We start from the raw sequence: 25,142 nt of genomic DNA, 5'->3' as shown, positions 1-25,142 counted from the left end.
TCTACTACATACTGCCAAAGAAAGGAGTCTGTTGGAAACTATTTGCCCTGTGTCTCAGAAATCACTCTTTTCTTCATTTTTTTTACAAACCATTCATCTTTGCAATGACGTATTCTAAAACTTTGCATAGGATCAATGTCAACAATCTTTTGGACTCTAAACCACAAATGCTTCCAAGAATTAACCAGGGAATAAAATTGGAGAACACAGCAAAAGCAGGTGGAAACTGTGATAAACTATATGTCCCATAAAAGTATTCAGATTCTGGGGCGCCTGGGTGGCGCAGTCGGTTAAGCGTCCGACTTCAGCCAGGTCACGATCTCGCGGTCCGTGAGTTCGAGCCCCGCGTCGGGCTCTGGGCTGATGGCTCAGAGCCTGGAGCCTGTTTCCGATTCTGTGTCTCCCTCTCTCTCTCTGCCACTCCCCCGTTCATGCTCTGTCTCTCTCTGTCCCAAAAATAAATAAATGTTGGAAAAAAAATATTTTTTTAAAAAGTATTCAGATTCAATAACTTCTTCTGTACCAGACAACAGATTTTGTGCTAGTTTCATTTGTCCTATTGCTATCCTGTGACTTCTAATTGAAAATGTCCCCATTTGCCATCAACATCATTTTCAAAATCAGAGTTGTTATTGGCCTCTTCAGTTCCCGCTGAGTCCTCAAAGGTCACCTACAAAAATTCAGTGAAACCTCTTCATTCCTTGAAGGTGTGCTAAGCCCCAATTACGTCCCAGGGGCTATGTTAGTCACCAGGGGAACAGCAGGAAGTCCAACAGACATAGAATCTGGATAGAAAATTAATAACTGATATGACCACACAAATAAATATATGCTTACAGATCATAACATACACTCTTAAACAGGGTGCTATGAGAATATAACAGGAACATTGATCTATTTGAGATTGTCTTAATCTTCAAGGGCATATTTCATCTAGTAGGAGACCTGAGCTCATTTAGATCTGTTAGGTGCTGTCTCATAATATATTCACCCATATAGATTTAAATTCCCCTGTAACCAATGTTTGTTTTACCGTCTTATGGTCTGAAGATCACTCTATTTGACAGAGAAGACAAAAGCAAAACAAAAACTGAGAGTTTCTGCTTCTCCATATTACTCATCAATATTGTAACGTTGGCCTTAATACACATGTGGTTCCTTCACCGATCTTTTGCCTCAAACACAGCTTTTTAAAAACGCATTTCTGACAGTCTGTATGCTTGCTCTAGTCTCAGATCAATTTGGATTTTAAACTTTTGGATACTATTTTTAACAAGCAGCTTAGCTTAGTAAAAAGACAGCTTTGGTTCAGATTTGAATCCTTAAGCACTAACACGTTGTTTTAATATAACAAAATTATTTTGTATCTCTAAGTCTCAGTTTCCTCATTTCAAAAGTGAAAATAATAATTCCTACTCTGCAATTCTATAGTGAGGATCAAATTAGATCACAGAAAGCAAAATACCTAGTACAATGCCTGGCACAGAACAAGGAACCACCAAATAATTGATGGCTATTATTTTTACAGGTCCATGCTATACACAGTGTTTGTTCTCACCTACATTGTGGGTTTCTCAGGGATGGAGACTGAGCCTTATACTTTTTTTTTCTCTCCCATATAATGTCTACGCACAAGGTGCCTAGCAAGTAGAGCAGGTAGGTATGTCAACCATTAATAACACTGGTAGAAACTTAAAAGGAATTCCACAATTGACAATATTCTTTAGTTTAGCAGGGAAGAATAACTTTTATCTTGTGAATACTAAATTACATGCTCCTTTTCCAGTTTAAACACATAGTTTGTTTATAACTAATTGTCACCTTAGTGGCTTCTGCTCCAATGGATGTTCATACACTGTGTTTATATATTTGCACTTCTAGTATCATAGCCCTGTTCCCATAGAATACATACCCTGCATGGCAAAAGCTTATCTCCCTACACCAAACAACCCTCTGCCTGGATGTTTTACTACATCAATCAAAGTGTTCAGTTATTTCGATGCCTGCTGAGCAAAGGTAAATTTCCTCAAACACCATTAGAATGAGGTATAGAAGAGAAAATCTAGTCCTACATATTACAGACTGTTTGTCTACAGCAATGAATTCCTAACTCTAGGTGGGTCTATCAAAGAAGAAAGAAGGGAGCTCTTAGTATTATCCAGTTATTAAAGTACTCCTGTAAATATGTGTAACTGTTAAAGGGGAGCCTCACTTTACAAAATAGAAAAGCAAACAGTCTCTATTTTATCAATCAGGTAAGTTCTAACAGTTTGGTCTAGCAAATATTTCTCTTGAGGTGCCAGAAGAAGACTATGTTCCATATACTAACTAAACTAAACTTGTCTGGGGCTCTATCTTAATAATAGAGGTGAGTCCATTCATCCCCATCCCCTGCCATACCACTTCTGTGCTGACACCAAGAGCTCTGGTGTAGTGGACCCTGTGGGTGTTCTGCTCATCTCCCTCCAGTCCCCTTCACAGTCCCTGTGTGCCCCACCCAGGACTGCTATCCCCCTTTGCATCTAGAACCATGCCTGGGACTCTCTTTGGGGAATCATACATTGCTAGTTTATACTACTACTATTAGACTTAAAATATTTAAGTGCAATTTTAAATGTTACTTATTTAAAAATATATATATTTTAAATTTAAGTGCTAGATATACATTTAACCTTCTAATCCAGAGACTATCCACACTGGTGCCAGAAAAGAGGCTCCCCTACCCTCAGAATAATAGTGACAAGAGCTCCATCAGTGATTTGAACTATCATATGTTCCTACAATATGGCCTTTTGGATCAATGCTACAGATTCCTCAGTAGTACTTGGATCTGAAACCGTAGAAAATCTATACATACAAACATATATACAAATATTTAACACCTCATGTAACTCTAATGTCCACACCAGTGACCATTTTATAGAAGGAACTCAATACATGTGAGACAAATTAAAGAATAAGTGACCAAATGAGTACACAAATAAAATAATGAATTTAACGGCTTCTGTTGAGTATCTTCCATGTGTCAAGAACTGGACAAGGTTCTAGGGATACCATGATCAACAAAAACATTCATAAACCCCATCCTCATGGAGTTTATGTTCTAGTGAGGCAGAAATACAGATTCCTCACACATGTGCATGCACATGCACACACACACACACACACACACACACACACACACACACACACAAACATACAAACATGGAGAACCAACCGAGTTCTAGAAGGGGATAATGGTTTATATGGACAAGGAAGATCCAATATGGAATCCACCAGCAAAGACAAGAGTAAGCAAAGCTTCTGCTTAGTTTGGAGCTTGCCCTGGTGGTTCCTGGAGCTATGGACACCAATTCATATACACGTATCATTGATAGCTCAAGGATGGGCAGTATTCCCACAAGTGTATATCAAAACAGATGGCATTACAAAGAAATTCTATTTTCAATAAAGTCTTCAAAGTCATTGTATAGTGAATATTCACACAAAGTAAAGAATCTTCTCTAATTAATTTTGATAATTATCTTTATGGTTTACTTAGAATAAGATGAATCTGCAATGTGATTAAATAATAATGTAGCAAACTGTTAGAACCAAGAATGGCAGGAAAGCTCATAATGAGCTTCAGCAAATGTTGGGAGAATTTGGCTCCCTCCCCAAGAGGCATTTCCTCCTCACTCTTTTGAAAGTATGAGAGCTTCTGCACACTGTGGAATAACATGCTAGTATTAGCCTGAATATGTTATTTTATAGAATTATGATAATTTTTCTGAAAGAATAAAAATGGTTTAATTCTATTAACTATTTGCTTACTTTAGTAAAAATAGCATTTAGTATGATGCTATGGGAAATTACTTCAACTCCCCTGCAGCTGCACTGGCAAAGCCTATCAACAATTTTACTCATTCTTAGAGAATTTCCTAAATTCAATAGAGTCAGGATTGCTAAAGTAAAGACACCGTGAGTACCATACACAGTAACAGCTCTACTGCTGCAGAAGAAGTGGCTTTGGCAACTCTGTAAAAACTTACTGAAAAAAAAATTACGAAGATAGAAAATAGCAAATACCACATGCTAAGGAATGAGCTTTACATCTGAAAGCTGTATATTGTTGCTGCAATAATTTCTTACATTTTAGACAAAGGTTGTTCAGATGTCTTAATCCTAAAGCATGAAAATACTGCCATCAACCTGCTGTCAGTCTTCATGGAGATCTGGGTAACAGCTTATTTTCGACATGTCAAAGATAGGTATTACTCATATCTCTTAAAAAAAGGAGAAGGTACGAGAAAATCTTTAGCTAGCTTTGACATCTTGATTACAGACTGGCTTGTATGGTCCTCTAGTGTCTCTATCACTCAGTGAGTCTTCAAACATGAAGACACTATATGTGACAGGCAGTGTGGCATGGTATAGAGAGCACAAGCATCAGATTCAGAAAACTCTGGTTTAAGTTCTGGCTTGGCCACAAAGAAGGTATGCAACATTGAGCACTTAACATTTTGAATATGACTTTCCTCACCTATGAAAGTAAGAATACATACGTTACACATGGTTAAGAGGACTAAATGTTATTACGCACGTAAAATTCCTTGCATGGCTGCATGGAAGGTGTTTAATAAATGTTCAAATAAATACATGGTTGCCTTCATCTCACTAAGGAATGAAGAATGGAGATGTGTACAATTGAGGTGACTCCTTGGGGTATAACACTCACCAAGTTCTTCCAGCTTCCCTCCTCTTACTTACTTCCAAGTTAGAGAATATTTGGGATCCTCCCCATCTCTGTGGGGATCTGTTTTAACATCAATCCAGCTGTCCAGCTGTTCATAGCCTTTCACATGTGCCATCTACTCTTCCCTTTAGAATCCCATGTACCTCCAGATTAATCTCCATAAAGTTCTATTACATTCTTAATTATTCTACACCCCTAGTGACTACCAAATGTCCACAGAAAATATTAAAATACCAAGCTAGGACACTGAAGACCCTCCATTCTCAATGTGCATGTTTTCATGGAATAAAAATAGAAAATCTATCATTAAAATGACTATAAAAATCTAATACCAATTACAAACCACAGTGCAATATGTTATGCTGAAATATATTGAGAATCAGTTATACAAACATATAGCTAGTCAGTACCAGATGTCTTTGAATCCTGCTCTGTTAAAACTGCTAGAATATCTCTAAAATATTATGAGCATTTTGTTCTTTTATAGCAAGTAGAGAGGTTATGCTGGGCTGCACAGCAAGGTGGTCTGAAGAATTTAGTGACTTGTAGAGTCTCAGGTAGGTGGAAAAATACCAATAATAATACCAACTATTCAGTAATGCCTATCTCTGCCTAATTTCCCTGGAAAGACTAACTGAAAAATTCATTGCCAACATCTTACTGAGAAGAGCAATTCCAGAGAATCAGGGATAAAAGAAAAAGGTATAAATGAGGGAAAGAACATATAAGGGAGTACATTATTGAAATGCCCATTGCTTTGTAGCAAGGTCTGTTGATTATTTTGTCTCCCTAGATGGCTTTAAAGAGATGTGAAGGACTAACGTGTTTCCAAACAGTCCAGTGAAAAAGGAAAAGGAAGTAATTTATTTGCTGGCTCCTTTTTATCCTGGTTCATGCCCCCTAAATAGTCAACGTTCACACCATGAAGAATTAATTCCCTACATCTTGGTGGGTGGTAGGTAACAACTGAAAGGTTTGCTAAGGATGCCATAGGATCCAAGCCCCTCAACTCGGTGCTTTGAGGCCAGAGTTGGTGAGAGAAGCCAGATCCCTGTTTGAGGTGATGGAGGCATACTCACTGAGGCCTCATGGAGATGGTAACTAAAATAATGGAATTTTACTAAAACAGGTGGCTAAATGAAATCCATGGTGATGGGCCATAGGATCTCCTCTGTGTCTGTTCAGAATTCATTGGACTTTTTTGTGATAATGTTCATGAATGATAAAGTGGGAGAAACCACGGGAAAAGTCTTCAGACCACTCAGCAGATTCTTGCCTATAAAAGGAAAGAAGGAAGAAAACAGGCTTAGGTCAGGTGAGCCTCAGGCTGTAATGCAGGTCCATAAAGCCCAAGCCAATCTGATAGGATTCACTGTAGAAAAGACTACTCAGTAGAGGAGTTCATAGACAAACGGCCAGATCCTAATAGCCCTACCATGTTCAGTGATGTGCTAAGAGCCACTTGGGAAAAATGCCTGAATGCCATGAAAGATCTCAAGAGTTCTATAGTCGGATGCATGTCTTACAGCCAAAGAATAAATTGCTTTTTGAAGACAGAAACAAGCACTGCATCTCGATGACCCCACACCCACAGAGACATTGTTTCAAGAGCCCTGGACTGAGCAAATTGAGAGTCTGATGAGACTGATTCTCTAATTGTAAAATTCAATCCATAGTTTTCTTGTTTCAACTTTATTTTTTAATGTGTATTTATTTTTGAGAGAGAGAGAGACAGACAGATTGCAGACAGACAGAGAATGAGAGGGGGAGGGACAGAGAGGGAGATCAGAATCCAAGGCAGGTTCCAGGCTCCAAGCTGTCAGTATAGACTCCATTGCAGGGCCCAAACCCACGAACTGTGAGATCATGACCTGAGCCAAAGTTGGATGCTTAACTGACTGAACCACCCAGACGCCCCATCTTGTTTTAACTTTCTGATTTGGGAACTGTTGACCAATCCTTCCTAGTGAACCCTGTCTAGTATCCAGTAAGTATAGTACTTCATAGCAGTAAATGTGGCAGGGAAAAAATGGCCAAAGTCATTTAGAGGCAATATCAAAACAATATTCAGAGGTATTCACAGATGTCTATAACTGAAGAACCAAAAGTTTCTCATTCTCTTTGGACCAGATCAGTAACACACAGCAGGTGACAGGAAAGTGTTCCAAGATGACCAATGGTGATGATTACAGCAAAAACTGATTGATGGAAAAAGGAAAAAAAAAACATCCATTTGTACAGCCAGTCTGTACAGTAACTGAGAAGGACCAAAGAAGACAGCAAATACTTAGGATATACAACAGGAAGGGAGAAAATACAAGTAGGACAAATGCAAGGGATGTAAGTCCATGCAAAGGAATGAATCTTTATATATAAATAATGAATGTTTGTGCTGAGTAGCAAGAAAAAAACCTTCCTGATCTAGAAGAATCTTATAAAATTCTACTTAAAAGTGGACTAGAAAGAAGCCCAGGTTACAGTAAACAATTTTGTACCATCCCATAGGGGAGTCAACTTATTGGATTTTTCCCATTTCTCGTTTATCTCCTTGTATGTCTATACCACAACTTTCCAGAGAGTTTATTAGTGCTCTTGGCAACTCTAGGCTCAAATGGATAACTAATGATTTCCCTGTGGAAGGATCAAATGTCCTTGGAGAATAGGCTGAACTGGAATTTTTTAGGCAACTACCACATTATCTCCTAATGTGGCAGCTGGTCTGTTGGAAAGAAGTACAGGAAGGCCCCAACCAAAGAAAAAGCTGTGTTCTAAAAGCTGCTGAGTGAAAACTCATAATTCAGTTCCCCGTGGAAAGACTTAAAAATAATTAACCATCATTAGAAACGTACTACCTGGATCGAGCTTGTTTAACCCCTTCTGTACCAAAAGTGCAGTGGTAATAATTTAACTAAGTCTAACTTCCTATTCACTTGTACCATTCCTCGTACTTGCTTCGAAACAGCACACCTGTATCTTTTGGATAAATTCCTAGTAGCACTATTGCTAGGTCGTAGGGTAATTCTATTTTTAATTTTTTGAGGAACTTCCACACTGTTTTCCAAAGTGGCTGCAGCGGTTTGTATTACCACCAGCAGTGCAAGAGGGTTCCCCTTTCTCCACATCCTCGGCATCTGTTGTTTCCTAAGTTGTTCATTTTAGCCTGACAGGTGTGAGGTGGTATTTCATTGTGGTTTTGATTTGTATTTCTCTAATCATGAGTGATGTTGAGCATCTTTTAAAAGACTCTTAGGACAAGAAGATTAGCTTTCTAAGTGCACAAGGCATAAAGGATCATAGTCAACTTACCAAGGTCTTTGGTTTTAGGGGAAGGTTATAGCTGTCCCAATGGTGAATCTGACTAAGCTTCAATATGATGAAAGATCATATTCCAATGACACCCTTCCTTTTCAGATAATTGCTAAAAGTAAAAATAATATGGCAGCTTAATAATGTAGTCTAGATCACAACACCATATAGTACATAGAATAGAGAAAAAAAAAACAAGAGTTCTCAAACCATACAGACCTAGGATGGATTTCCAGTTTACTTATTTCATAGTTTCATGGGCTTGGAAAACTCATTTAGCCTCAATGAATTTTTCTAACTTTACAAGAAAATGTGAGATAACACCCACATACGTTTGTTGGCAAGCATAAATAACCTTATCATATACTGCCTGACACAAAATATGTGCTCAAAAGGAGTAGCTGTTATTATTATTTATTCCCCTCCAGACAAGCTGGCTTACAACACTTGTCTTGCCTTGAAGAGTCGTTTCTATACTGAGTTGACTTTTTTGGCCCAGTAGCCCAGAATCTACAGCTGCCAGTGGCCAAAGGGACAGGCAGCTCCTCCATTTCAGGGTAACAGAACCCATGGAGTAGAAGGGAGTAGAAGGGACAATAGTCCCCGTCTTATGTTTGCTCAAGCTTTAGCACCACACCCCCCCACACACACACACATACACAAATACATATCTTTATATGCAACTATTCTGCTGCTTCCTCCTTTTCATCCATCACCGTTTCTAACCCAACACTGGTGTGGCCAATTCCAAGACCAACTCTATTCTCAGGGGATCTTTTTATTTGAGGCACCGCTGTGCATTACAAGAGGGGAAGCATTTTAGTACTTGATTACATGCTGCTTTCAACAGAGTCATTTTGTGTAAGCTACAATTAAACATTTACAATTCATTTAAGAGCAGTAAAAGGGACATGGTTTTAAAACATAATTGTGATGTTGGCTTTGCAGAGTGTTTCTTTATATCTAAATATTTGTAATCATGCAGTGTTGATATCTGTGTAGAAGTTACCTCTGGAAGAAGAAAATACTCTATAATTTAATAAGAAGACATTTTGAAGTTTTTGCTATTGCCAAGTTATAAACAATATTTAAAAGATTTTACTATAAGGATTTAGAGTTGTTCATACTTTGAATTGCGACAATTTTGATTTCTATGTGTAAATGATAACAATCAACATCATATTTTCCTAAAAGGACTTTCACCTTCTGACTATAAACTAATGAAATCTGTATAGCAACAGCTTAGTCACTTTGTGGTTAATTAACTATCTCTCAATATAACAATCTAAAAATCTGCCCTTAAAGTGCAAGATTTAATAGTTTTCACACATTTTTCTAAATCCATCTGCCAACGAAGTTTCCATACTTCTGATTATGTTCCTCATTTCCACATCTGGCTCTTCAGTGTACTAGACAAGAGATTCTCAAATATTTTCAAGATGGGAAAGAAAGCCAGCATGGTAAGACATAAAGACAACAACAGGGTTAACAGTCAAAAGACATGGGTTCTATTTCCTACTTGCTACATGTTGAATGTTGATGTTCCCCCTAAATTCCATATGTTGGGTATCTCTAATGCCCAATGTGATGATGTGAGGAAGTGGGGCCTTTGGGAAGTTATTAAGTCATGAGGGCAGAGTCCTCATGAATGGGCTTAGTGTATTTATAAAAGAGGCCCTAGAGAGATCCCTTCCTTCTTCAACCATGTGAAAATACAAGAAGACTGTGACCCAGAAGAGACTCTTACCCAGCCATGCTGGCACCCTGATCTTGGACTTCCAGCCTCCAGAACTGTGAGAAATGAATTTCTGTTGTCTAGTCTGTGATATTTTGTTATAGCAGTCCAAGTGGACTAAGACACTAGTTTTGAATTTTCCAGCTTTTGACCTTAAACTAGACACTTCACCTTTCTGAGACACTTTTTCTTTATTTAAACTTTAGAATATGGCCATGGTAAACTATGAGATCTACACGAGTTATAAATTCCTGTGACCCAGATTTCCTGACACATTATGTTGAGGTAAAGAATTGTTCCACCCACTACCTTGTCTTTTTGTCTTGGTTTGCTTGCCATATAGTGGGAACAGATTTATTTGTAAATGACATTTTATAAATGTATATTGTAAGGGTACAAATATAGATTTCACTTTTGATAATAGGTATAAATCAGAAACAAGTGTTGAATTCTAGTATTACAGAACCAGTTCCCTAGCTAATACCCATAGGCCAAGGTAATTTAATTTAATAATCATAAAAGAAGATAGTCTTTTTGTTAAATATATAAATAAATGTAATATGAAATGTATTATATTAATATATGTAATACAAAAATAATATTGAAGGTAGAACAATTCAGAAGTTTCCCTTACTCAACCTCAGGTATTAATTAGGTTAAATATTTTCTTTTTTGTTTGTTTCTTTGTTTGTTTGCTTTGTTTTATTTTATTTTATTTTATTTTATTTTATTTTATTTTTTAATTTACATCGAAATTAGTTAGCATATAGTGCAACAATGATTTCAGCAGCAGATTCCTTAATTCTCCTTACCCATTTAGCCCATCCCCCTTCCCACCACCCCTCCAGTAACCCTGTTTGTTCTCTGTATTTAAAAGTCTCTTCTGTTTTGTCCCCCTCCCTGTTTTTATATTATTTTTGTTTACCTTCCCTTATGTTCATCTGTTCTGTGTCTTAAAGTCCTCATATGAGTGAAGTCATGTTTGTCCTTCTCTAATTTTTCTTAGCATAATACCCTCTAGTTCCATCCACATAGTTGCAAATGGCAAGATTTCATTCTTTTTTGATTGCCAAGTAATACTCCATTGTATACATATACCACATCTCCTTTATCCATTCATCCATCAGTGGACCTTTGGACTCTTTCCATACTTTGGCTATTGTTGATAGTGCTGCTATAAACATGGGGGTGCATGAGTCCCTTCGAAACAGCACACCTGTATCCCTTGGATAAATTCCTAGTAGTGCAATTGCTGGGTCGTAGGGTAGTTCTATTTTTAGTTTTTTGAGGAACCTCCATACTGTTTTCCAGAGTGGCTACACCAGCTTGCATTCCCACCAACAATGCAAAAAAGATCCTCTTTCTCTACAGCCTCGCCAACATCTGTTGTTGCCTGAGTTGTTAATGTTAGCCATTCTGACAGGTATAAGGTGGTATCTCATTGTGGTTTTGATTTGTATTTCCCTGATGATGAGTGATGTTGAGCATTTTTTCATGTGTTGGTTTTCCATCTGGATGTCTTCTTTGGAGAAATGTCTATTCATGTCTTTTGCCCATTTATTCACTGGTTTAATTGTTTTTTGGGTGTTGAGTTTGGTAAGTTCTTTATACATTTTGGATACTAACCCTTTATCTGATGTGTCATTTGCAAATATCTTCTCCCATTCTGTCAGTTGCCTTGGGTTAAATATTTTCTTTTAAGAGCTTGCAAGACTCATAAACTAGGACACAAACTGGAATTCTACTGTGAAGTATGTTCATCTTCAAAATTACATTAATATTTGAAAGCATTTTTGAAATTTATCTGGCATTATTGCTTTCCGATTATTAAATGGACCATACCATATGACATTGCGGACTAGAATGTGCTAACTAGCATTAGGCATGTGTCTGAGACCATCTCAAAACACATTTGGTCAACCTCCACCCATCACATTTTAAGATGGCTGTAGCTCACTGCATAAATGAGAAAATAACTATTCTAAGTATTTTTCAACATGGGTGGTAGCCGTTGATGCTGTTATCATAGCAGTAATCAACATGAGCATCTTTACATGGGTGAAAATGAACTTATACTCAGATGTTATAGAAAAAAAATTTAATGGCAATAAGGGGCTTATGTTCATAAATCCTTGTTCTGGTTTTGGTTTTGGTTTTGGTTTGGGTTTAGGTTTGGGTTTGGGTTTCGGTTTGGGTTTTGGTTTCAGAAAAGCCATATCCTAATTCCTAACCTGGTATTAAGACCCTCCAAAAGTACACCTCACACTTTTTCAATTTCATTTCCAAATATTAATCTCCATTCTGTCCCTCCTTATCTCTCTATTGGCCTTTTCTTTCTCCACACTTTTGTTCATGGTGTCTTCACTTTCTTTCTCTTAACCAAATTCTATCCATTATTTAATACCCAGTTTAAATTCTTCCTCTTCTATAAAATGGTACTAAAATATTTTAGCCCAATATTCACCCTCTTCTATTCCATCTGACATTATGACTCTATCTTACTACTTTTAGAATTAATTATTCACTACCTTATGAGAGATCTATTAATATTAAAGCTAGCTTCTTAGAGTTTTATTGTTTTCCTTTGCCCGTAATTACTGGAACTTTTCTGAGTGACTCTTTGTGTGTATGTGTGTATGTGTTTTGACAGGAAATTCAAACAAAACATAAATAAGGGAAGGAAAGAGGTAAAATGAAACTTTTTCATTATGTAATTGTCTATATTTATTTCTTTTTTATTTTTTGTAATGTATCATTGCTCATGCTTTGTTCCCCCACTTTGAATGAGAAAAATATATCTTTTTGGGTTTTTTTGAAGTTCCTGGTAACACATAACACAGCAATTCATCCCTATTGGGCAATCAGCACTTTTGTTTAACTTAGCAGATACACAAAAACCAAACTACGATTAACACATACAAGCCTAGTGTTAGAGTTGATATTGGGGGGGGGAAATGAAAAACAAAAATAATAACAACAATGAAAATGTACATTGCTTTAGTCTGCCATATTTCTCTTGCCTTAAACCCACGTTCAAAGACCTAGGAAAACCTCTTCTTTAGATAGTCAAATAAATACCAACCAAGTAGACTATGCAAGCACATTTCCAGAAAGAAAAAAATAAAAAAAAAACCGGTTTTAACAGAAAAAGTAACTGACAAACATCAAAATGAGGAGTAGCCAAAAAGCCCACAATGTTCCCATGTCTTTAAATGTCTCACAAGTATCTCCTTGGGTCAGTCCCCAAGGAAGCTGCTTGAGTCTGTCTCCAAGATCTGTTGTACCTCCTTCAGAGCAGCAGCCCTTGGTGTTCAGCTCACATCTTTGCTGAGGTCACCCTTGCCTGTACTCTCTCTATCCAAAAATAATCTTTGGATATTCCTGTGTAAGAATACTGATGGAAGAAGATGAACATTCCTGATCAGTGCTTACAGTTCCCCTTCAGATCCCCTATCTCAGACTGCAGATCTTCCATCTTAATGTGTGTCCTGTTTGGAGAGTTATTGCCTCTGCATTAAAATTTTCATTCACAATGAGGTCGTTCTGTTACTTCCTTGCATTGCCTTGTAGTTCAAATTATGCCTGAGCTGCAATAATAACCTAAAACTCTCTGTCCTGGGGTCCTTCCATTCTCTAAGCATTAGGCATTGGTTTCTTAAACTACTGCTAAATCCTGTCCCCCACATTCACAAACACGCTGAAGGGGATGGGGCTGGGGGCCAGCGACTGCATCTCCAGTAACTTTCATTAAGCTCCATATGGGAGCAATCCAATGAGCCTAAGTGAGGTGAGGCACTTTCTTCAGCAACTCCTAGACTGACAATTTTGGACTGTCCCACGACAGCATGGAAGTGCACACACAACATGGGCATCCAAGGGACCAATAAGACAGAAAGAGGTGTTAATTCAGAGTGGCCACAGAAAATATGGCTGGATAGAGAATCCAAATCAGAGATAGGGAGGAAGAGAAAGGATCACTGCTGGCAAGACAGCACCAGGACAGTCTGATGAGGTTTATTAAAAAAAAAAAAAAAAAAATATATATATATATATATATATATATATATATATATATATATTAATTATTGGGGCACCTGGGTGGCTCAGTCAGTTGAGCGTCCGACTTTGGCTCAGGTTATGATTTCATGGTTCGTGAGTTCAAGCCCCATATTGGGCTCTGTGCTGACAGCTCAGAACCTGGAGCCTGCTTTGGAGTCTGTGTCTCCCTCTCTCTCTGTCCCTCCCCCACTCACGCTCTGTCTCTCTCAAAAATAAACATTAAAAAAATGTTTTAAAAAAACCTTATCAATCATAAAGGTACAGTACTTGAAAGGTAAATGCTCACTATTCATATGATGAACTTACAAACAGTAACTATTTGTATGGCACTTTTTTTTTTTAAATAGAGTGCGAATGTACGCAAGCAGGGAAGGGGCAGAGGGAGCAAGAGAGAGAGAATCTTAAGCAGGCTCCACACTCAGTGGAGAGCCCAACACAGGGCTTGATCTCACAACTGTGAGATCATGACCTGAGCCAAAATCAAGAGTTGGACATTTAACCAACTGAGCCACCCATGTGCCCCTGTATGGCATTTTATAATATGCACTCATGGATTTCTCACAACTTATGAAGTCAACTGTATTATCATTGCCATGTAACATGAGAAAAGATGGGAGTGCAGTGGGAATGAGTGGCCTGGGCAAGGTCTCACAGAATGCAAGGGGAAAGGGAGGTTACTAATCTATTCTTTCTTCTTGTTCTTCGTAGTGTCAGCTGGACTCCTGCCTCATTCCCAAGAATTTTGGCCCAGTTCTGACATCTAAGCTTCAACCCTTATCCTAGGATCAAGTCCCTACCTTAACGTCTGTGTAGACTCCAGCCTCTAGGATGTCCCCCCAGGGACTGGAGCCTGATCCCTGGATTGCAACCTTAGTGGCTGAGCCTCCTACCCTAGGCAGACCTCCCTGATTCATTCTTTCTACAATTTCCTGGAAGCCACCCCAACTCCCCTGGACATGTTGGTATTCACAGGCCACCCATCTCCTCCCCTCTTGATCCTTTACACCACCCAATACTGTTTACCTCATCTAACATGTTGTCTCAGAACCTGTGCAGTAGTGTGGAATGTTTTTTTCTTGTTTTTGTATAAGAACAAAGAGTCCCAAGTACTTGCAATGACATGCATCTCTCTGTCTGCCCCAAATGAGAACTGTATGTTCTGTTACCCAGTCTTCTGATGGTAGCTGAGCCATGCCCTGTCTCATCTGGAAATACTGCAATGGTGACATTAAAGCTTTCCTCTTAAAATTCCAGTTCCGAGGCAAGGTCCACTCCAAGCCACTTCAAAGCAATAAAAAAGTGAATCATCGGAGACTTTTTCAATGGCAAAGGTGTTCACCCCATAGTGCAATCCCTTATGATTTTGAACAATTCTTTTCATAACATTATTTCTCTCTGAGTAAATTTAGAATTTGCCTGATAATAATGTGGTAGGTGCTGGAGGATCCTACAAATATCACAGAACAACCTTTAATAAGACATAAAAATTCTCAATATGTGTTGATACTGGTTTCCCCTAAGAACAGATATTTCACAAGAAAAAGGGCAAAGCCGCCAGCTAATCTTTAGATTAGAAGTAGGTACTAGGAGTGTTCCAGCAACTGCACAAAAAGATATCAAAGCTAGCACTTTGTCTTTTGATGAAGTATTGCCCTTTTCCCCAAGTAATATCTAATTATTAATGCTCTGCCCAAGAATAGTAACATCCGTGCCCATGTGCTCATTGTCAGGGGCCTGGAGTACAGAGCAGACACTGGCAAATAATTATAAGAGCTTCTCTATCTCATGAATAAGGAAAAGGTTATTAGCAGGGATATTGTTATTAGGGTGCCATTTCCAGGTGTGCTAAATAAAAGTAGCTCTCAACCCAACAGCCACCTCTTCTAATAAATTGAGGTGAGCACAACTGAGCAAATGGTGTGGTTAAAAAAGAGATGGGACATCTGAAAACTAAAATCTGAACCTAATTAATTCTATTGCTTACATTGTTATTGGTATGTACTTCCTTTAAAAATATCTCTATGCCTCAGTCTCCTCACCTGCAGAGTAGGTCCATCAGTACTGCTCAATTTCTTTTTATGAGGATCAAAGGAGTAAAAGTGTACATAACGCTTCGAACAATATAAAGCGTTATGCAAACATAAGTGGTTACTCTTCTTATTGACACTCTGAGATAGGGTCTACAAAAAAAGCACAGCTAGATAGGGAATTGCTAGCAGTGAGCAGTATAACTATACTCTTCCCAGAAGTCCCAGGGGTAGCACAGGGGTGACACATAATGATTCAGATAACTTCCTGTCCAAAGACACCTCAATCACAACCGGGACCTCTGGGTAGTAGAGATGTGTCACATTTAAAAAATATATATTTAAGCCCCATAAACAATGTCTATCAGAATTAAAGAGCTTGGAGTTTCTTTGTTTTTTTTTAAAGATTTTATTAAGTAATCTCTACACCCAAGGTGGGACTCAAACTTACAACCCCAAAATCAGGAGTTCCATGCTCCACCGTCAGCCAGGCGCCCCTGAAATTTGTTTTCATAAAATATAAATATGAATGAAATTCATGTATTTCTTTTACCTCTTACCAAATAAATGTACCTGAATGGCTAGAGGCAGAAATATTTTTTTCTGTCATAAAGACAGAAGTTTTTACCTTTTTTAACTTCTTACTTTCCTGTTTATTTCATTTGAACCAATAAACACAATAAGCATCTAGACTGAGTAATACATTTGAAGGAAAACCATACATGTAATGCATAGATGTGTATCCAAAGACATTCAAATGATCTAATGAAGCAAAGTCAGCTTGTTAGTTCCTCTCGGTCATCATAGACACCTCTATACAGTCACTTATAGTGGCACCTTTTAACCTCAAAGTTATGAACACTTCCAGATATTGTATCAACTGAAGATTGCAGTCTGCCTGTAAGAAAATAATCAGTGAGGATTCAGTCACTTAATGGGCACCTGTTCTATGCCAGGCAGAGTGCCAATCCTTGAGAAGAGAGAAATGAACAATATAGTCAGGTTTCCTGATTGCACATAATCTCCTAACAGATCAATTCATAAGGTTCATCCTCCATCAGCGCCACCACTGTGTGTGCAGTAAGAGACGGAGACAAGCATGTGGCACATGGAGCCTGCTTCCAGCATCTTGGCTTTGGTGATTCCAACTATGGCCCCTGTTTCCATCTCTTCTCCAGTTCCTAAAGCTTCCCTTCCAAGATGGTCTGCTTTCTGTGTCTGGAAGATCATGTCTCCAGAGATCTATTTTCCTTTTTTTTCTCATGTAAAAATATCCATGAGTACAAGTGCAAGAGAAAAAGGAACAGGGGAAGGCCTTTCCTGCCTGCTGGGAAAGATGCAGAGGAAATCAGATTTTTTTTTCATTTTTTCCATTCATTAAAACAAGAGTTATTGACCATCTAAGGCATTTCCAGACTTATGGAAATGCTAGAGACACAAAGATGGCAAATCTTTCTGCTGAAAATCTTTCTGCTGGCAAATCTTTCCACTTTCTGCTGGAAAGCAAGTCTCAGTTCAGTGGCAGGATGCAGATATATAAATTAATAAGTATACTACCTCTGGACAAACAGTACAGTTAACGTGTATGAGGATCATGGGATCATGGAGAAGAATTTTATGGAATGAAGGGATAAGTCTTACTAGACTTTGCAGGGAAGATGGAAAACGGAAAGCCAACAGGGAGGAGACAGGAGTTCCAGGACAAAAAACATGTGCAAAGAAAGGGACACAGTCATGAAAGTCAATGGCACAACCAGGGCCTCCAAATACTCAACATGGCTGTGTGGGACGGAGAGGCCAGAAAGAGGCTGGGAAGGTGAGTGGAGCCATTACTTGAAAGATTTGAACAGTAGAATAATATGGGGTTTGGACTATATTATCTGAGGAAAATAATTTAAAGCAAAGAAGTGACTAGTTCAAACCTTAGTTTGGGTAAGATTCTTCTGAAGATTGTGTGGACAATGTTTGGACTGTAAAATAGAAAACAGATTTGGTTAAGGATTTATTACATGAATAGAAACAATGACAGAGGTGAGAAAATAAAATGAATAAATGTACTTTCAAGGCATTTCAGAGATAAAATCAACAGTTCCTCAAGGCAAAGTGAATATGGGGACTGAGCAGGAGGCAGAAATCAATAACTCACAGATTTCTCTCTAAGACAACTGATTAAGTTGCAACACCATTAACTGAGATAGGAAGAAAAGTATTTCTGGGAAAGGAAGTGGTAAAGAAAAAATAATATGAATTTGGTTAAAAGTTCATCAAGTTTGAAGTACCTAAGACCATCTACCTGCCATTTAAGAGCAGTTGGAATTATAGGTCTGGGGATCTGGAGAATACCAGCTAAAAATATTAACTGTAGCCATCATTCACATAAATATTTCATGATGGAAGCCAGGGGAGTGAATGAAATCATCTAGGAAAATATAAGACAGCAAGAAAAAAAATTTCCAGGGAACCCCAAATGAGCAGCAAGGTGAATGAGGAGTAGGGGGAACTTATTCCATAGTCATAGCCAAGACCAGTGGGGTCATGAGGATATGAGTATTCCATGTCACAAGACCATTCTCCAAGAAGCCAAAAATCCTCCCAAGGAAAAAGGTAAACTGAACAAAAAGCAGGCTGCAGGATGTTATGTTTTCTTTCTTTCTCTAATCGTTTCATCCAAAGAAATTTTAAATGCACATCTATTTTGTTTGTCTTTAAAATACTTATTCTTTGATTCCTTTGTCAAATAGAAACCACATAGTTCCACGGTACTGATATAAGCCACCATCTAGTGGCCCAATCTGGTAGCTGCATGCTTGTGCACTTGTGGGTGAAGGAAACATTTCTCCAGGTAGTTTCCTGGCAGTTGTAAGGATTATGTTCAGGGAAAAGTAGGTATCAGTCTGTAATGGAGAACATGAAGGAGCAGGTTTTCTCTATTTTTTTCTGAGTATGAATTATAGAAAATTATAAACAATTTACATATTTTTAATGTTGTTCCTTTGAGCACTATAGGGAACTATGGAATAAGCCACAGCTTCTGCAGGGTTATCAGGCTTTAGATGATATGGCAATACTTGATTAGACTGATGGAAACATGATCAGTAGCCATAACCAGTTTTTAAAATCCAAAATCTTGGGTGCCTGGGTGGCTCAGTCAGTTAGGAGTTTGACTCTTGATATTGGCTCAGGTTGCAGGTGACAGATTGAGCTCTTCAATGGGCTCCACGTTTCTTTCTCTCTGCCTTTCTCTCCTCGCTCTCTCTCTCAAAAATAAAATAAACTTTAAAAAAATAAAAATAAAAAAATAAAATCCAAAATCTTTATCACATCCTCCAAATCCTTACAGGATCTAGCCCCTGGCCCTCTCCCTCCAGCCTCATCACTTTCCACTTTGATCCTTCATCATTAAAATGCAGCCATGGTAGCCTCCTTGCTATTATTACTTGAAACTAAATTCATTCCTGCCTCAGGGCCTTTGCACTTACTGTTTCAGCTCTTCCACCAATTCTACCACCTTCTCTTTCTCATCTTAGGTCTCTGTTTAAATACTTCATTCTCAGAGAATGACAACTGTAACTCTAAAACCCTCTCTAAAACCCTCTTCCCCCAGTAATTTTATTCTTGGCACTTACCACTATCTGAATTGTATCATCTGACCTATTTGCTCAAAGATAAAATCTTCAAATCTACAATGCGAATTCCATGAGGAAAGGAATTTTATGTTTAATGTTTGCTAGCACCTAGAGGACTGCTATCACATAAAAGGTGTTCAACAGTTGAGAACTGAATGAATTAACCCAGAGGGTGCCTGGGCAGTGTTTGGGTAAAAGGTGTTGTCGGGCAGATTAAAATTTACATACAATCATATGATGGCAAGATTGAGGCCAAAGATTATGATCTATAAGCAAGAGGGCCCAGCATATTTTGAATAAATCCTGCATAAAGTTTGATAACCAAATGGGACCATGGTAGAGACAGCAGAGACCATGAACTTGAGACTTAATCAACAGTCAGGAATCAGGGTTCAAATAATAGATTGGGGGCGGGGAGGGTTAGCCTAGAGACTCCAAGCTTCATAGATAACAGGTCTTCAACTCCCTAGAAGCAATTTCCTGATCACTCAAAGACCTGAATAATGTTAACAAGGACTTACGGAATACATACTTTTTAAATTCAATAATGTAGAAACATCCTCTGAAATGAGAGGTATGAAGGGCTACTTAAAAATGGGGAGTCCTCCACAGAACAGATGAACATAAGGGAAGGGAAGCAAAAATAATATAAAAACAGGGAGGGGACAAAACATAAGACACTCAAATATGGAGAATAAACAAAGGGTTACTGGAGGGGTTGTGGGGGGGGGGCGCTAAATGGATAAGGGGCATTAAGGAATCTATGAATCTGAAATCTGAAATCATTGTTGCACTATATGCTAACTAATTTGGGTGTAAATAAAAAAAAAGTATTAAAAAAAATGGAGAGTCCTCTGGGATACACTGCCATCATATCTGATTCCATATGTCTGTGGAACTCTGCAACTGTATTTTCAATACATCCGGTAAGTCTGATGTGGATACCCTGGAGATATATATTTTTAAAAATATACTTGCTCTTGTCGTTTACTATTCACAAAACACTTTTACACATTATCTTCTGTGAGTCTCACCTATAACTCTGCTGAGAAAGAGGCAGAGCCAGTTTTTATTTTCACTTATTATATTTTTTTAAGTTTTTTTTTAATGTTTATTTTTTAATGTTTATTTTAATGTTTATTTTAATGTTTATTTTTTTGTTTATTTTTTAATGTTTATTTTTTAATGTTTATTTTTAATGTTTATTTTAATGTATATTTTGATTGTATGTAAATAGAAACGATCCAAAGAGGGCTCTGCACTGACAGCAAAGAGCCCAATGTGGGGCTCAAACTCAAAGAAAGATCATAACCTGAGCCAAAGTCAGATGCTTTAACCAACTGAGCCACCCAAGTGCCCCTCACTTACTATATTTTAAAAGCTTTATTATAGAATACTTCAAATACATGTGGAAAATATCATAATGAACTTCCATGTACCTACCACCCAACTTCAACAGTTATCAACTTAGTCAATTCTTTGTTCCATACAAACATGTACAGTATATTAAGTTCTAATCAAATCTCAGAAATATCTGAGATCAGTGTGGATCAGAGGAGAGATTATAATTTTTGTTTTATTCATAGGATCCTTCCTCACAGAGATGATGATTTGTCTAAGATTATATACCTTGTCTTAGAACTAAGGCCAGAACTTAGTTACTTACAGTGTGACAGTGAGGGAGGGGATGCTAAGTATACTAACAGCTCTATCCTTCACTAAACTTTGAGGCGTATGACAATTCTTTCGTTTTCTTGTGTGTGTGCATGTGTTTTAAAAGATGGTAGGCAGCTATCTCTTCAGAATGACTTCTGCTTAGTCAAACCTGGGGGCCCCTGCAGGTCTTCGATTCTAGTGCAACTAAATGCTATCCCAACCAACACAAACCCCAGTGTGCTTGGAGACCTTATGTTATGAGCAAATGGCTGTGAAGATGCACCAGAGAAAAGCAGTTAGCCAAGGGCAAGTGAGCTGCAGCTGGCCTTACAACCAACTGCACTGTCAAGAAAACAAATGTAATTGAACCACGAGTTCCCATTTGATAGTGTGGCTGGCAAAACAGAGCTCCGCCTTGGGCTATTGAGACAATGACAAATGAAATGTTGGTTGATCCCCCATTTATTTTATCTTTAAAGTGTTTGCCAATACTGGAATAGCCCTGGTTGTTTTGGACTGCCATGCCTCCAGCAGTACTGCAATTCCCTTCACTGTGCTAGGAGTCCCATATGATCTCAGTTACACTGTTTCCTACCTTTCCCAGTAATGACCCAATTAGGAGACTGTCTAAAAGTGAGTAGGCAAAGATTCAGATTGGCTAAGTTGCAGGTATTACAGTGAATCCATCTGGAAAATATGGCATGGGAGCTCTCAGTGTCCTCCTTAACAAGCACATGGTTAGATTCTGTCAGGGCATTTTTGTAGTTCTAGAATTCCCTTTTTGGTCAGGTCCTCTCAAATGTACAGACGTTTGTAGTGGCCAAAGCAAAGACATATGTGCTCCTTGGTGAAAGTCTTCCCATAAAACAGTCCACAAATGAACACTGCTATGCCAAGAAAAATGAAAGCACTTAGAAGAATATTTAGCACTTCTGATGCAAAGCATTTTGTAATTCTCCATTTGCCAAACCTCTCTTGAGAGGTCAGTAATTTTCTCATTATCCTGCTAAGGAAAATAAGTCGGCTGTTCTTCCCAAAGTAACACATGGTCAATCAATATCTGGAATTAGAACACAACCATTCTCCATCCAGGGATCATGCTCAGCCAACAAAACATTTGGGTGTAAGAGTATTGTAAGCTTTGGAGGCAACCAAAACGATGAAATCATTCCCTGATGACAGGATATGCATAATATGTGTAAAGTCAAGATAAGACAGGAATTCTCCACCACATTTTAAGCCAGACATTTGTTCATTTGAGCTATATAGGGTTCTTAATAATCATGAATTGAAGGAAATGAAGTGTACTATGTAAAAGAGAGGGGAAAAGAGACTAGAAAATATTATGTCACAAATTTCAAAGTAAAAATAGATTCTGAAATACATAAAATTAGTTTAGTCATTCCTTAACAGCTCTCCCTGTCTTAGAAAATAGAGGTTTCAGAATACCTCGTACAAAAACATCTTACTAAAATATGACAATAAATGTCATACCATAAATTTAGTCTCCAAAGAGAATATATCAAATAAATAAAAGCATGCTATTTTGTTGCTCTGATTCAGAATATCAAGATTGTCAAGATATTAAGTCAGAGATATGAAAAAGATTTCTATTCTTATTTGCCATTCAGGTTAAGAAAAATACATATATACCCCTACAACCATCACCACCACCACCACCACCACCACCACACACACACACACACACACACACACACACACACACACACACACTAAACAATAACTTTAGAATCATTCCTGACATCACCACACTGTTACCCTTGAATGAGTCTGTATCCTTTCTTTGCCTTGTGTGTTGTCAATCCAATGGATTTCTGCTGTAATTTCACCCATTAAAATCTTATCTTCTATGCAATTTTTAACATTTCATATGCATTTTTATTAGAAACTAACAGAATACTAAACAAAAAATCCAAAAAATAATATTTCAAAAACAATCATACTTTCTTCCTTTTAGCCTAAAAAAAAGTCAAGTCCTCCAAACCCAAATCATACACATTAAATATGCACAGCTTCTTGTACATAAAGTAATTTAAAAATATTTAAACATCATACACAGTTCAAAAATAAATTTAAAAAGTTTTAAAAATCACATGGCCTCTCTTAGTTGCGGGGTGTGATAGGACGAAGATTTATTTCATGTGAACCCTCTAATAACTTCTTGTGTTATTCTAAAACAAACTCATATCACCTAATTCATCATTTTCAAAAGATTCATATTATTTTTAGAAATTACCAAGTTGATTTTGGTGGGGGAATCTTTTCAGTTATTTGGGGTTGAGAGATAATCTGTGTCTTACTTAATATTTCTTGATGCATAATAACTGGCCCCAATTTAAGCTGGTTATCTCAACAGTATCTAGGTCATCTCATGAGCAATTAACTTAGACCACTCCCTATCAAAAAAAAAAAAAAATCTTGGTTAATGGTTTCCGTCTTAGTAGCCGGGAGTCTCACATCCAGGAATGATCTGTGAGTAGCAAAAATAAGAGATTAATTTTTTTTTTTTTTTTGCCTCTGAAAACTAAGCACTGTCTCCTTCGATATTTGCTCTCTGCTTGCTTAAAGAAGGTGGCTCCATGCATGCTAAACTAAGTGCCATTCTTCTAGATTCTAGAAGACTTAGTTGACATGATCAGGTATGCAAATAAATCCTGGCTCTGCAGCTGCTTTCCTCATTTTTACTAATCTCAATAGAGATTGACTCTGAGGCCTCAGCACCAAACAAAAGGCAATCCAAAGACTGCTGAGGAATTATTTCACAAGGCATATATTCTACAAATATAGGCTGATAATTGCATTCCCTTTGTAAATACACCCGCAAAGTGGCTAGATGTTGTCTGCCGATTTTCTTTTTTCTTTCAATATGGTCTGTGAAGTTGTTTGATGACAGGGAAATTGCTATGGGAGATTCTAAATCTGTCCCTAGGTAGCAATGATGGGTTATAAACACATGAATCACAGGCCCTACTGCTTAAAAACATGTATGAAATAAACTGTCTATCTTCAGTTATCTCTGCTCTAAATTTACCTAGAGTGAAATCCTCACAACATGGAGAGATCGGGCAGTTCAGAATTTACCCTCCAAAGTGAATATACCAAATTAATAAGAGCTCACTTTGTTCCTTTACGCTGACCTAGAATAGCAAAATTTGTAAGACATGAAGTTAATACAAGGAAGTAAATGAAAAATCCTTCTCTTTTTATTTACCATTTTGTTTCAGAGCAACATACAGGAGTTAAGCAGTCTCTTTGGGGCTGAGCACTAAATAAACACAGCACTTTGTCGTATGCAGTGCCTGCCTAGGCCATGGGCCAAATCACGTTCTCTGAAAATAACTCCCATGAATACGGTGAGGTAGGCTCCTGGCAGCTCTGTTTTACCACATGACCCTGATGTCTCTCATCCCTGCCCATAGCTATCTGGGACAAAGGTGGACATCGATTCAAACTGCTCAGCTTCTCTCTCCTGAGATTCCTGATTTGGCCAATGAGGAAGCCACCCACAGTTCACGGAACTATAACATAGAAACATGTGAGCTGTGAGATGACCTATTTTGCCATGTGATGGACAAGGAGAGACCAGAGCACAAGTAAAGAGAGAAGCAGTCAAAACCCAGAGCTCTGCACTGATCCTGATGGCTTTCCTTTTCCTGCCTCCTGGCTTCTGAAGTCTGGCTTCATACCTGCCTTTAATTTTCATGCATTATCCCCGCTTTCTTATAATAACCCTCATTTTTTTTTTCTTAATCTAGCTTCAGTTGGTTTCTGATACCCTTACCTATCACAAAGGAGGTCAATGTATATTAAAAAGAAAAAAGTCCTTAAATACATATAAACCACACGGAATTGAACTAGGCCACCTTCACTAAGCCACATCATTTGGGAATTGCAGATTCCTCCTTTATCTCCACCCACAATACTTTTTCACTTTCAGGCAATCCTTAGTTCCCATTTTATATTACAGGGAATAAATT

At 37.9% G+C, this 25,142-nt stretch overlaps 1 long non-coding RNA gene across 7 annotated transcripts in view; it reads right to left on the bottom strand.

Annotated features, from left to right (window-relative positions):
* Window positions 1-25,142, bottom strand: part of LOC123379948 — a 341,728-nt gene that overhangs the window by 214,718 nt on the left and 101,868 nt on the right. For all 7 annotated transcript variants that reach the window (XR_006585048.1, XR_006585045.1, XR_006585047.1 and 4 more), the window contains one exon: window positions 8,042-8,153. This is a non-coding gene — a long non-coding RNA (uncharacterized LOC123379948). The remainder of the gene's footprint in view (window positions 1-8,041; window positions 8,154-25,142) is intronic.

Source organism: Felis catus, chromosome C2 (genome assembly GCF_018350175.1).
Source record: "Felis catus isolate Fca126 chromosome C2, F.catus_Fca126_mat1.0, whole genome shotgun sequence".
NCBI classification, from domain to species: Eukaryota; Metazoa; Chordata; class Mammalia; order Carnivora; family Felidae; genus Felis; species Felis catus.
Note: the sequence above shows the minus strand (reverse complement) of the source record. Positions and strands in the feature narration are given on the sequence as shown.